The sequence below is a fragment of the Rhamphochromis sp. 'chilingali' genome (assembly GCF_963969265.1).
Source record: "Rhamphochromis sp. 'chilingali' genome assembly, chromosome: 12".
Classification (NCBI taxonomy): Eukaryota; Metazoa; Chordata; class Actinopteri; order Cichliformes; family Cichlidae; genus Rhamphochromis; species Rhamphochromis sp. 'chilingali'.
In genome coordinates, this window is record NC_137939.1 from 21,947,043 (window position 1) to 21,959,734 (window position 12,692).

At 39.0% G+C, this 12,692-nt stretch overlaps 1 protein-coding gene across 2 annotated transcripts in view; it reads left to right on the top strand.

The window, feature by feature from the left end:
• The first annotated feature begins 3,755 nt into the window (after window positions 1-3,755).
• Window positions 3,756-12,692, top strand: part of pacsin1a (protein kinase C and casein kinase substrate in neurons 1a) — a 33,852-nt gene continuing 24,915 nt past the window's right edge. Inside the window, exon 1 of one of the 2 annotated variants that reach the window (XM_080898001.1) lies at window positions 3,756-3,941. The gene's annotated coding sequence lies outside the window, so the exon portion shown is untranslated. Of the gene's footprint in view, window positions 3,942-3,976; window positions 4,108-12,692 lie in introns of those variants that run through there. The other variant, XM_080898002.1, reaches the window with a different exon arrangement.

Below are 12,692 nucleotides of genomic sequence, written 5' to 3' on the forward strand. Positions count from 1 at the left end.
TGCTATGATGCGATATGATGAATATATCCTGTGTAATAAGGAGGTACTTTTGCGGTAATATGGTGAATCCCTGAATGTCCTTAAAAGCTTTAAATGTACCCTCATTCAGTCAAGGGTAAACACTGAGCACTTCCTAAATAAATTATGCATTTGATTTCAAAAGCACAACAATTCTAAATTGGGAATTTCATCTGTACCTCTATTTAACATTGCCATGTTTGCTGCTTTATTACCTGGAGAAACTTTGGACTGGTCTAAATCAAAATCCACAAACTTATCAGTGTTTTTAAAGATAATGTGCATCATATAGATTAACTATTATTTATCATTTAACAGTTTCTACAATTATTATTACAATTAAATAGAACCTCAAAATGAAAAACAACAAATAAATTTAACACATTACATCATGTCATTCTTTAGGCCAAAATGCAGAAGCTGTGTGGGGAAGAATTTTGGCCCATTCTTCTTTGAAACATTGCTTCATTTCATTGATGTTTTCAGGCATTTGTTTATGCACAGCTCTATTGAGATTCTGCCACAGCATTTCAGTCGGGTTGAGATCTGGACTTTGACTGGACCATTGCACCTTGACTCTTTTTTTCTTTTTCAGCAGATTTCCTTTTCAGCTTGGGATCATTGTCCTCTTACATGACCCATATGAGGCCAAACTTTAGCTATCAGACAGTTAGCTTCACATTTAACCCTAGAATATTTTGGTAAACATAGGAGTTCATGTTTTCTGAGTACAAAAACAGCCCAAATCATCACCCCTCCACTGCTGTGCTTGACAGTTGGTACAATATGTTGTTAATATTCAGCTTTTTGCCAATTATGGCACAATGCATTATGGCCAAACATCTCCACTTTGGCTTCGTCTGTTAAAAGGATGCTGTGCCAGAAGTCTTGTGGTTTGTTCAAATACAACAAAACGAAGCTGTGCTGACTTGAAACTGTTCAGTTTTTTCCTCTTGTTTCTCACTGTACAATGATGGACTTCAGATGTTTCCAAATGGCCTCATGACCCTGTCCAAACGGAAATGCATCAACAATTGTTTCTTTAAGAATATTGGTGTTATCTTTCCTCATTGGTGTTGTGTTGAAAACACCTGAACACTTCTTTTTTTCATAGGAATACTCACACATGCCGAGGATCAGTTAATCAAGTGCATCTGGTGTGACCTGGATGCTTTTTGACCTCTTAATTTCCATGGAAACAGTGAGAGTCTACGTAGCTTTTGTGTTATGCGTTATGTGTTATAGCTTTATAAATAAATAAATTATATCTCTATATATCTATATGCAGATAGATAGATAGATAGATAGATAGATAGATAGATAGATAGATAGATAGATAGATAGATAGATAGATAGATAGATAGATAGATAGATAGATAGATAGATAGATAGATAGATAGATAGATAGATAGATAGATAGATAGATAGATAGATAGATAGATAGATAGATAGATAGATAGATAGATAGATAGATAGATAGATAAAAGGCCTGGAGTTGATTTGAGGTGTGGTGCTGTCATTTGGTAAATTTTGCTGTGGATAGACAACATGTGGTCAAAGGAGCTCTCCGTGCAGGTGAAACAAACCATCTTTAAGTTCCGTAAACAGAAAAAAGTCAACCAAGAAATTGCTACAATATTTGGAGTGGCAAAATCTGCAGTTTGGTACATCCTGAGAAAGAAAGATAGTACTGGTGAAATCAGCAACACAAAAAAAACCTGGACGTCCATGGAAGACAACAGTGGTGGATGATCACAGAATCATTTCCGTGGTGAAGAGAAACCCTTCACAACACCCAGCCAAGCAAACAACACTCTCCAGGAGGTACACGTATCGATTTCCAAGTCTACCATAAAAAGAAAACTGCATGAAAGTAAATACAGAGGGTTCATTGCAAGATCCAAGCCACTCATAGGCCTCAAGAATAGAAAAAAAAAAGCAAAAAAGCAAAAAAGCAAAACAACAACAACGAACATCTAAATAAAAAGCCAAGCACAGTTCTGAAAAAAACATTCTTTGAACAGACAAAAAACAAAATCAACCTCTACCAGAATAATGGAGAAGATATGGAACAGCTCATGATCCAAAGCATACCACATCATCTGTAAAACACGGTGGAGGCAGTGTGATGGCTTGTGTGCATGGCTTCCACTGGCACTGGGACACTGGTGTTTATTGATGATGTGACACAGGACAGAAGCAGCCTCTCACACTGTCCTTCAAGCATGTATATCATGTTGTTACAAATTTTGCACTGTCAGTAAATTGCCACTAGATGTCAGTAAGTAAATATGATTTAAGAAAATGGCGAATGGAGGGTGCACTGTTAATGTGTTGTGTAGGCTACGATTTAAGGTTTGGCATCAAACATTGCAGCTTTTGAGCCTTTTTATTTCACTGTTCAGACTCTGATCATTAAAACTAGGGCAGGAGCATGTGAGTGGAGTGATGAAATAGACAGTCTGTACTAGCTGCAATTTAATTACATCCTCAGTATGAAATCATTTCTCATTAGAGTCAGAACAAACAGCATCCGATTAATCTGCATGAAGGTGTTTGCTTCTCCGGCCACATCATCTCCATTGAAGCAAAGGGATTGTCTCTTCACCCTGTTTGGTTTTGGGTATCTTGAGGGAATTTTGCTACACCCAGCCTTGAAAAGAATAGTACGACAAACAAGCAAAGAAAAGAAAGTTAACAAATAGATCCTTGATTCAACAGAGATTTTTGCTGATATCTAATTGTTGTGTTTCCATTTGTTTCTGTAAGAAACTGGTCAGTTAGTTTCATCTGTTACACTCTTGTCCATAAGAGGCTGAAGGCAGCTGGTGCCGTGTCTCATGGAATCCATTAACTCAGAGTGCAGTTGTAATGGAAAGAGTCTGCACTGTGAGGATGTAATGGATTGTGAGAGAGTAATGGTTATATATACAGGACCTCAAATAATTAACAAAACAAAAACAAGGAAGTTCTTCAGGTAATGATTGATTGAAACTTTTTGTTTGTAATTTTTATTTGTGATTGTCACTAATGATGAACCAGCTTAAGTATTTTCCTAGTAGACTTCACCACATTCTCTAAAAAAGGTGTCCAATATTACCTGTCTGCGGATCAGTCACTGGTTTTCATTACTATATTTACTATGACTTTGGTCATTTTGTTATCATATGACGTCATTAAGGAAACAGTGTTTTGTTTTGGGAATTTTTTTTGTGTGTGTGTGCACTCATATAAATCAGCAGGTGAATAGATTTTTCTTGTGTACTTGAAACAGTGGATGAGTCAGTGGGCTTGTCAGGAAGCCAAAGCACAAAAACACTCCATCCCCCTCCCTTGCAGCGTAGTGCAACGTGGGCGTGGTTTAAATGGAAGGCGGTGATGCCATGTCATACCACGTGCTTTCCCTATTGGTTGGGAAATGGAAGTTACATTTGGGGGGGTCTCCTCATTTCTTAAAAGCTTATAATTTATAAATGTGATATTATGCGTATTAGAATAACTTACTACTGGCTAATAATTCCATAGGTAATGGTTTAATTCTGATTTTAAAAATGAAATAATAAAAATATATCAATAAAAATGATTCGAGGGTGTATATCTAGTGTAAATTCTCGTAAGCCCACGTGGCCAGTGTTGGGAGATGGAATTTAAAAGCCGTCTTTTCCATCTTACATTTTCTCATTCGTTTCCCTTCTGTCTATTCCTGTCGTCCATTGAAAGGAAAAGCTGGGCCATCCCCCTCCACGCATGCCTGTGCTGTGGAGCTCCCCCTTGCTGCGTGCATCGTGATCTCGTGGATGCAGCGTCTTGCAGAGAACGCAGGGTCACCTTCTGTCACTGCAAGGGGAAATACTGAATAACTTGCAGTAGAGGCTATCGGGCAGTAGTGCACCTCAGCGGCAGCAGCAGGAGCAGCATCTCTGGTAAGTCAGTTGGTGTGTTTTGCTCTCTGTTGATGCCACATTGCTGCACTCGAAAGAGAAGCTGAGCATCCTTTTCGCGAAGGGCGACGCAGAGATAAAGGAGTCTCGCACCCTCTCCTGTCATCTGGATTAACTCTGATCCCCCTTCTGCTGCGACACTTGCCAAGTATTACAGATTCAGTAACAAATTTTTAGCTATGCATGCGTCATGTTACACGATGTGCCGTTGTTTGGGAACACCAAGGGTGAAGATGACCATCTTGCATCACCTAGAATTACTATTGCACGCGTTACCCACAAGCGAAACTGTATCATAGAGTCGTATATTATGGTTTTGCACCGTCAAGCTAATGTGCACCATTCCCTTCAAATTAGAGGATGGTGCAGGCTGTTTTTTTCCACTCTGCAGCTCTTCCTATTGCCCCACTGGCGGGCTGAGCAAAATTGACCCCAGCGTGCCAATTGTATCAGCAATGCAATACGGTTTGCTTAAATATTCTACAAGACATTAATACGGTTTCCATGCCAAGTACACTATTGCGGATGAAGACAGTAGCCAAGACTAAGACAGGATTGCCATTTTATGTTTATTTTCCGTGCGCCAAATTGGTAAACAAGACCAGGAATCTAAACTGCGTCGATCAAAGAAGTCGTATAATTAAGTGTTCTATCTATATGAAGGGTGCTTTGATGTGTGCTTATAAGTTGCATAGTAATCAAAAATCGCCTCGTTCTGTATTTTATGGTTTCTTGGCGAAATGGACGCAAATGCTCATGAGAACACTCCGCTCTGGCGTTATGTAATTGGTTGTCACAGCACAGCGAGGAGCCATCTCTAGCGTCATTGTTTTTCTCTCACAAACCAACAGCACCACAGAGGAGGAGCATCCTGTTTTCTACATGGGATTAGGTGCATGTGGTCTTTTAATCATTCATCAAATCTGCTCCCGCTGAAATGCATCCAGGCTTACAGCTGACTAAAGCGTCTCATAGTTATGCGTTTAGCAAAAGGCATGTTATCTTGTGCTGAGATGTGCCGATGATGATGAGGAGGAGGAGGATGATGATATGTTGCAGGGACTGGTTAATGGAAGCTGGGGCATCACATTCCCAAATCGTGTAGCTCCTGTTCCCCCCTCTCTTCAACCAAAGCATCCATTCCTGCCTAAAACCATACAGCTAGCTTTTCTGTGAGACTGCATGATTGATTAAACGGCTAACTTGTGTTTTGTTGTTGTTGTTGTTTGTGGTGGTGGTGAGGGTGTTCATTTAAATGAAATCCTCTAGAGTTAAATTCTTACGGTGGAGTAGCAGATGACAGACAGGTCACTTGTGTCCCCTTGCCTGTTTTGGAGCTGTCCCTGGTGCTGAATTTATTGTTTGCTGGAGTGCATTTCTGTCAGCATCCAAGGTGCCCCCAAGAGAGCTCGACACTAGGCTGCAGAGACGAGATGATGATACTCTCAGGGGGGTTAATGCAATTGTACTGCAGAAAGGAGAGTTAAAGAGTACCTGCTATTTATTAGCAGACTCTTAAGCTTTCACTGTCGAGACAAGTTGAAAGTGTATTGCTTGGAACTCTTGTGTACTTCAGCAAACTATCTATCTATCTATCTATCTATCTATCTATCTATCTATCTATCTATCTATCTATCTATCTATCTATCTATCTATCTATCTATCTATCTATCTATCTATCTATCTATCAAACTCAGTTAACAAAGAATGATGGATGCTTTAAATCCATTTAAGGGCCTGTAAAATCCATATGTTTGCAGGTAAGAAACCTATAGTTTATCTATAGCATGTCATATATAAGGCACAAAATATTATTTTAAAACAGTCCAAATCATTTGAATGGTTTCACACATATTAAGGCTTGAATATGAGAGGAGAAAAAACATTTTCATTCAACTTTTAGCGAGATATTGCCCAGGTATGACGACATGCACCAAATGCAAATCAACTTAATTAGAAGGAAAAGTCTGCGTTAGAATGATATCCACAATTTGTGATGTGTGTGATGATGTTCTCTCCAATAGGAATTTTTGAAATACTCATATATATGTGTGGTAGACAATCTTGTTTGAACAGGCTCATTCTGTTGTTGTTTGCTGTGTATATTCAACACTGTACATTTTAGTTCTGAGAGTTAAATATTGACAAAATGATATGATGATGAAAATATGATGACACATTGCGAGCTATGATAAAAATAAATAAAAAGACAAGCTTACAAGCAGAGTAATTCCACTCTTTAAATCAAGCTGCTTTCTTTCTATATATGTGAGCTGTTAATTCAGAGATTATTCCGTGTCATGTTGAATTTCTAGAAATGTTTGCCCGCGCTCACTTCCCATAGTGTTTACAGTGTGTCTGCATTACTGTTCACCTTCTGTTTTCATGCTTGGCTTGTTTTGTTTTTGATTGTGGCAAACATCCTCCTGCTCAGGAACTATGTGTTTGAGTTTAATTATGATTTGCAATCATGTAATCAGTGGCTTGATGGGTGGTTTTCTTTAACCATTAACAGAATAGTTGTTATGTGAACATTTTATCAGGAATGCCCATGCAAGCTTAACTAACAGTTTTAGGAAGTTGTTTTTAGATTGTTTTTAATCCAACTTTTGGCCTTGTCTGCAATGACTGGGAAAGGATTAACACGAGCGTGGGATTTATGAGTTGCATTGCAGTTAAAGCTATTGTCATTTGATTGTTTGTTCCTCTGTTTAATGTGGAATATCTGACATATGGGCTCTACCGCTCCCAATGGAGGTTTGCTTTGCTAAATGGAAGGGGAGGATCAATACAGAGTACTGCTGAATGCATTCCATGCCAATTAAAGGGAATTCGTTTTACTTAGAACAAAGCAATTTGTTTTCAGATGAGCTTTTATTTCAGTCAGTTTGTTTTTGATCTTTTATTACAAAATCATGACAATTTGTAGGCTAATGCAGGAATGGGTGCCGAACACTGATGCATTCAAATAGTCTGAAACGCTGTTCTGTCGGATCTGTTTCTGTCTGTTTAAATGTCTCACAAAGAGATGTTGTTGGTGACCTTTTTGTTGTTGTTAGTCTCCGGTGTTTCTGGAACAACGTAGGTGTGGGAAACAGGACAACGTGTGAAATAGTGGGGCCTTCTCTAATGTGTTTGCTGATGAAAGGGTTAAGGGCTGTTGTTCCTCTGTGAAAAGAAGAGATAGTGCTGTCTGACAAGGTGTGAAAAAAGAGCCAATGTAAGAACAGAGAGTCTGAAGGGCAGCCGGAGTGTCTCATTTCTCTCCGTGCAGAGGAGGACACACACCGGGAAGACTCCTGTCCTTGGCACAAGACTTATGACATTAGAGATTATCAAAAACATCTGCGGTGCTTTTCACACCACACAAGGATTCTCATTTTGTTTTTCTGAAGCTCTTTCCATGACTATGATTTTTGCTCAAATCCAGAGATATTAAGAAAAGCGAGATGCCATCATAGTGGAGTTGATTTTAGTTAAAGAAAAATTAGGAGGAAACAATTTTATCACACGTGTACATGTGAACAGGATGAGAAACACTACGCACATATCACTAGGTAACATTATTCTTGTTTATCCTGTGGTGGACCCTAATGAATTACATCGATGTTACCCGGAGTTGTTCATGCAGCGTCATCACAACATGTCGGCGTTTGCCTCCTCTGAGTCATCATCTTGAAGCCGTGGCTCACCCTGAGGCAGAGCATAGGCCCCAGTTTGTGTCGTGATCTTTTGGGCATTTCAAAATGGAGTCCTGGTGTGCACCTCCAGCGCATGAATCCCTGGAGTTTTATCAGTTCTGGTATGAATGGTTTCTAGATCAGTGGGTCTGTTGATGTTTTGATTAATAAGTGCATGGATGCAGAAGGTCGGGTGAGAGGGCTGAACACTAGTGGGTGTCTTCCTCATAAACATAATCACACAGAGAGAGAGAATAGGAGAGCCACATGTTTTTCTGTTGGTCATCTTAACTTGATACTATGTTTTCCGAGAGCAGTTGCCTGTTTTACACTCACTAGCCACTTGGTTAGGTACACCTTTCTTATACTGGCCCATCCTTTGGCCTTGAGAACTGCTCTAACTCTTTAAGGCAAATATTCAACAAAGTGCTGGAAAGATTCCTCAGAGACTTTGGTCCATGTTGACATGATAGCATCACACGGTTGCTGTAGATTTGTCAGCTGCAAATCCATGATGAGTGTCCACCACATTCCATTGAGATCTGGTGACTGTGGAGACCAATTGTGTAGAGTTAACTCGCTGTTAACATGTTCAAGAAACTAGTTTGAGATAGTCGAAGTTTTGTAGCATGGTGTGTTGTCCTGCTGGAAGCTGCCATCAGAAGACAGGTACACTGTGGTCATAAAGGGAGGAACATTACCAATAGGGCATAAAGTGTGCCAATAATAATAATTTTTCAATTAGAAGACTTTGGAACTTGAGAAATATAAATACTCAGTTGAAAAGCACCAGTGGTCACAGTGAAGTGACCATGAATCAGCATTTTATAAGAATTTGAAGCATAACCAGCAGACTGCTTGCTGTTAGGCATCGAATAGAGCTGGCATTTCTCAGGCTGTTTCATTTGATGTGTGGGTTGCTTCATCACTTCTCTGCCTGAATTCAGTCGACCCGTCCATTACCTAAACTGCTTATCATGGTCATGGGATGCAGCAGCTCAGCTGAGCACACAGTGAGGGGTACACACAGAGAAAGATTCAAGCACACTGTGAAGCACAGATGATTTCCAAAAGCAATCACATTTTTGAAGAAAAGTAAAGCTGAATTGAACTACTTATAGCATCATTGACATTGAGCATTGAATATTTTGGTATTAAAGACAAGGTGGCTGTACGATATAAGCACGATAGCATGATGCTGGAGCCAAGCTTACTGTTATTTTAATTACTAAATAATTAGATCTGTCAGCTATGGTGTTCAGACATTTCAAAAGGCTAAAGTCACATCCTCAAACTCTGTGATATTTCCTTACACCAGAATTTATTAAATGATTGAAAGCACCAAATTATCACATTTCAAGTTAGAACCGGTGGACTTTCAATATTTTGCTTGATAAATGGTCAAATGTTGTCCATTAATTTCCTCTCTGTGGAAATATTGACTGTGCCTGCATTAGCTGAAGCTTCACTTCTGTTTTTAATTATTAAGGTTTCACACTGGGTAGTAATTTGCTTTTTTTATATTTATACCTGGAAAAAAAAATACCGGCAAATGCCAAAGGAATAATTTGTGCATGGAATAAAATGATCTACTGAATGAAACATGTCAAAAATATGGTTGACCCTGATGAAGGCCACAAGCCGAAACGCGTTGGTCTATTATTAAAGATGTTCATCTTCCCTCAAGTGTTGCTGGAGTTCCTGCTGCGTGAAAAATATAGTTGAAAAAAGGTTTTAACACAATCTCGCTTACGTTATACATTGTTGTAACAGTAAACTTTGTTAACCTTTTTCTATAAAGTTAAACAGGCATACATGGAAAACAGCACTTTTTTAAGCTTGAAACTTAAATTTCAAAATAATATGAGTTAATTAGACACTGATGTAACCTGGGAAACCAACTCGGCTAAATTGGTGCTCAGCATTGTTTTTTCTAAGACTCAGCATTATTGTTGAATTTTGTGTTCTGTGTGGGCCTGAGGCAGTCACACGTGTCAGTGACAGCAGAAAGACTTCAATCTGTAAAAAAAACAAAGCTGAACATATAAATTATCATTTGCATCAACCGATCCAAACCATATTGCAGATTTCACACCAAAATTAGTCATTTTTCCACACACCATTTTCATCACAGTTTACTATATTTGACTAGATTCTAATCATCCCAGCATTAATTATATTCAGCAGGTGGTGCATTAGTGGTTAAAGTGTACAAAAGAAACTGGTATTATTAAATATACCCCATTGCTCTATGCAGAGTTTTATAATCTCTCCATAACTGTGATAGTTTAAACTGAAACCCAGATAATTTCTTAATAACCTTCTGCCATAAAGGTGACTTCTGTTTTGACACACCTGGGGTTGATTTTCATTTATATTCCAATTAGGTGAAGTAGCAGCACTTTAACCAGCTTCCTGTTAAAAAAGAAAAAGAAAAAAACTCATGCTTTGTTTTCCTGCAGGGGACCGACAACTATCTCTCTCTTAGGTTTATGGAAATCTGACCTCCCATTGGTGGAGAAGGTGAGTTGTTCGTGTTTGTGCCAATTGTCCTGTGTGCTGGAAGCTAAGTTTAATCTGAAGATGCGGATGGATGTCAAAGGGACGATGCCGAGCACAGACCCACAGATCTGAACAGTTTTTTTTTATGTATAATGCTAAATGCACCACTTGAGTTAATTAATAGCTCTTTGACACTGGTGTTAATATTTGATGAGACTGTCGCAGCCTTTTTATGGGCAAACTGAAGGTCAGGTCATCTTTGTTGCTTATTGGAGACTTTTAAATTGTATTATTCCGTAAGTGGTGCACTTTGTGTCGTGTACTGCATGATTAGATGTAGGATTACAATGCAATTAAAGGGTTGGATTTCCGTTTCCTAGCTACTCCAACAATCAAACTGACTGACTTGTACTCTCTATGGTAGCATTAATGTTTTGACTCAACATATTCTCGTGTTCTTTTCTTAGAAGAGATTATCTCAGATTTTATTTTTATTATCTCACTAGGAGTAGATTTCCCCGTCTCACAGGAAAGACTGATTACCCAGGAGGAGCTATTGATTTTCCTTGTTTGATCTCTTTGTTCTGTGGGCATTGGGACAGAATTTCACTGCGCCGGGGAGGTTAAGCATCTGTTTGATGAGCACAGTCTGGTGTTTGTATATGCAAGAAGGCTCATCGGAACATGATGGCCCAGCTCAGAAAGGCTTCTCCAGGGATGTTGTGCAGTTTGGACTAAGTCAAAGCTGGGTCAGAAGAACCTATATAGATTGTTTTTATTAGTAAACAAAGTATCCTGGAATATGTAGCACACATAGAAGATCATTGACACATTTTTTTCTCATTCTTTCATTATACCTGTTAGCTTTTCTACTTTTTCCCATTTAAACCACGCTCTCTTTTTCAGTGTTACTACCGTCAAGCTACATTTTTGCTTTGTGTCAATTCTTCTTATATGATTTCTATTTAATTAACTGCCTTAAATTAAAATGTCCCTATTTTGTTCAGTATTTCATAATCAGGAAGTGACCTACACCATAGAAGACTTTTATAAAACTCTATCCAGTCTGTATCCAGTCATTATTCTGTCTGTATGGGCAAAATGGATTCATGTTACTCACCTGCTGCTTCCTTATTCACAAGGGGTCACCACAGCAGGTACCTCCACATGTTTGATTTGGCAGATTTTTACACCAGATGCCCCTCCTGACACAACCCCAAAGGGATTTGTGTCTCCTCCTGATATCAAGGTGGGATCTTTTGCTTGTTAGGTGAATGTGTAAACCACTAGCATTAAAGCCCTAATCTTCTTTATTCATTGTATTGTCTGATCTCAGCCACACCCTTTAGCAATGCCTGTAAACCTCTCCTAATTTCAGATTTAAATTTACACTTGATCACTGTTTCCTGCTGGTGGCAGCTACCACCAGGATTCATATTTTTCTTTCTTCCACATTTAGCAACCACCAGTTTTGCCTTGGCTCATAATCAGACATAAACATGAAGCACTTTGTGAGCCAAACTGGCAATGCTTGTTGTCAATACTTTTGATAAACATTAACAGAAGACAGTGCTATGTGCCAACTTTAAGCAATCATATTTCAAACCACAGCTGCTGTTTGCCATGGTCTGAAATTGTGAAATCTGATCAATTAGTTAGATTAATTACATTTTCGTTTCACTTGACAAATCACATTTTTAAGTAGTCAAACAGGAAATGAGCTGACTCTGATCCAACAAGTCGTGGTCTAAATTTTTGCAACTCAGGTCTGGTTTGTGTATCAGATCTTCAGTCCCCAGCTCTCTGACTGGACACATGGGGAGATTTGTGAGTGTGTATAAATAGGAATGTAAAGTGATTACACAGTGGACAGTGACACATCTCTGGATAAACTAGTGTTGCTTATTTTCTCCTGTCAGTTTCCTGCTGATATGATTATAGGAAAGGTCGTTTCAGTTGCACTGTCTCTGACTACAGATGCATTTTAAAACTTTAAATTAAATTCAAAGTCTTTCGAGAAGCAAATCCTTTTACTCAGTTACCCGTAGTGAAACACATCTGTGCACTTTGGGGGCCAGAAACTGTTGTTTTCACCCTCCATACCTTCTCTAGCCCCTCTGTGAGCCCTTGGTTTTTCTCAAGCTTCTCATGTTCCTTCTTACTGATCTTGCTATCACTTGGTATAGCTATGTTATGTGCATATGTAGCTTGGTGTAGTATGCATCGTCCTGCATATTATTCCAGCCACTGGGTTCTGGGGTCCCATGTATGCCCTGCCTGCTAGTATATTACACCCTGCTGTTATGTGCTGGATTGTCTCAGGGGCATATTTGCACAGTCTGTACTTGGGGTTTTCCCTGGTGTGGTAGCCCCCAGTGTAGCATCCCTGGCTGAATGATGGTCTCTTATACTGATGCTTCACAGAGGTTTTATTGGAAAAGTTTTCATTGAAACGTTCAGTGAAGACACCGTAAGAGCTAGGAGCAAAACAAAACCAACAATATTACTACCATAACATCAAAATATCAAGGAAACAAATTTCTCCTGCTAA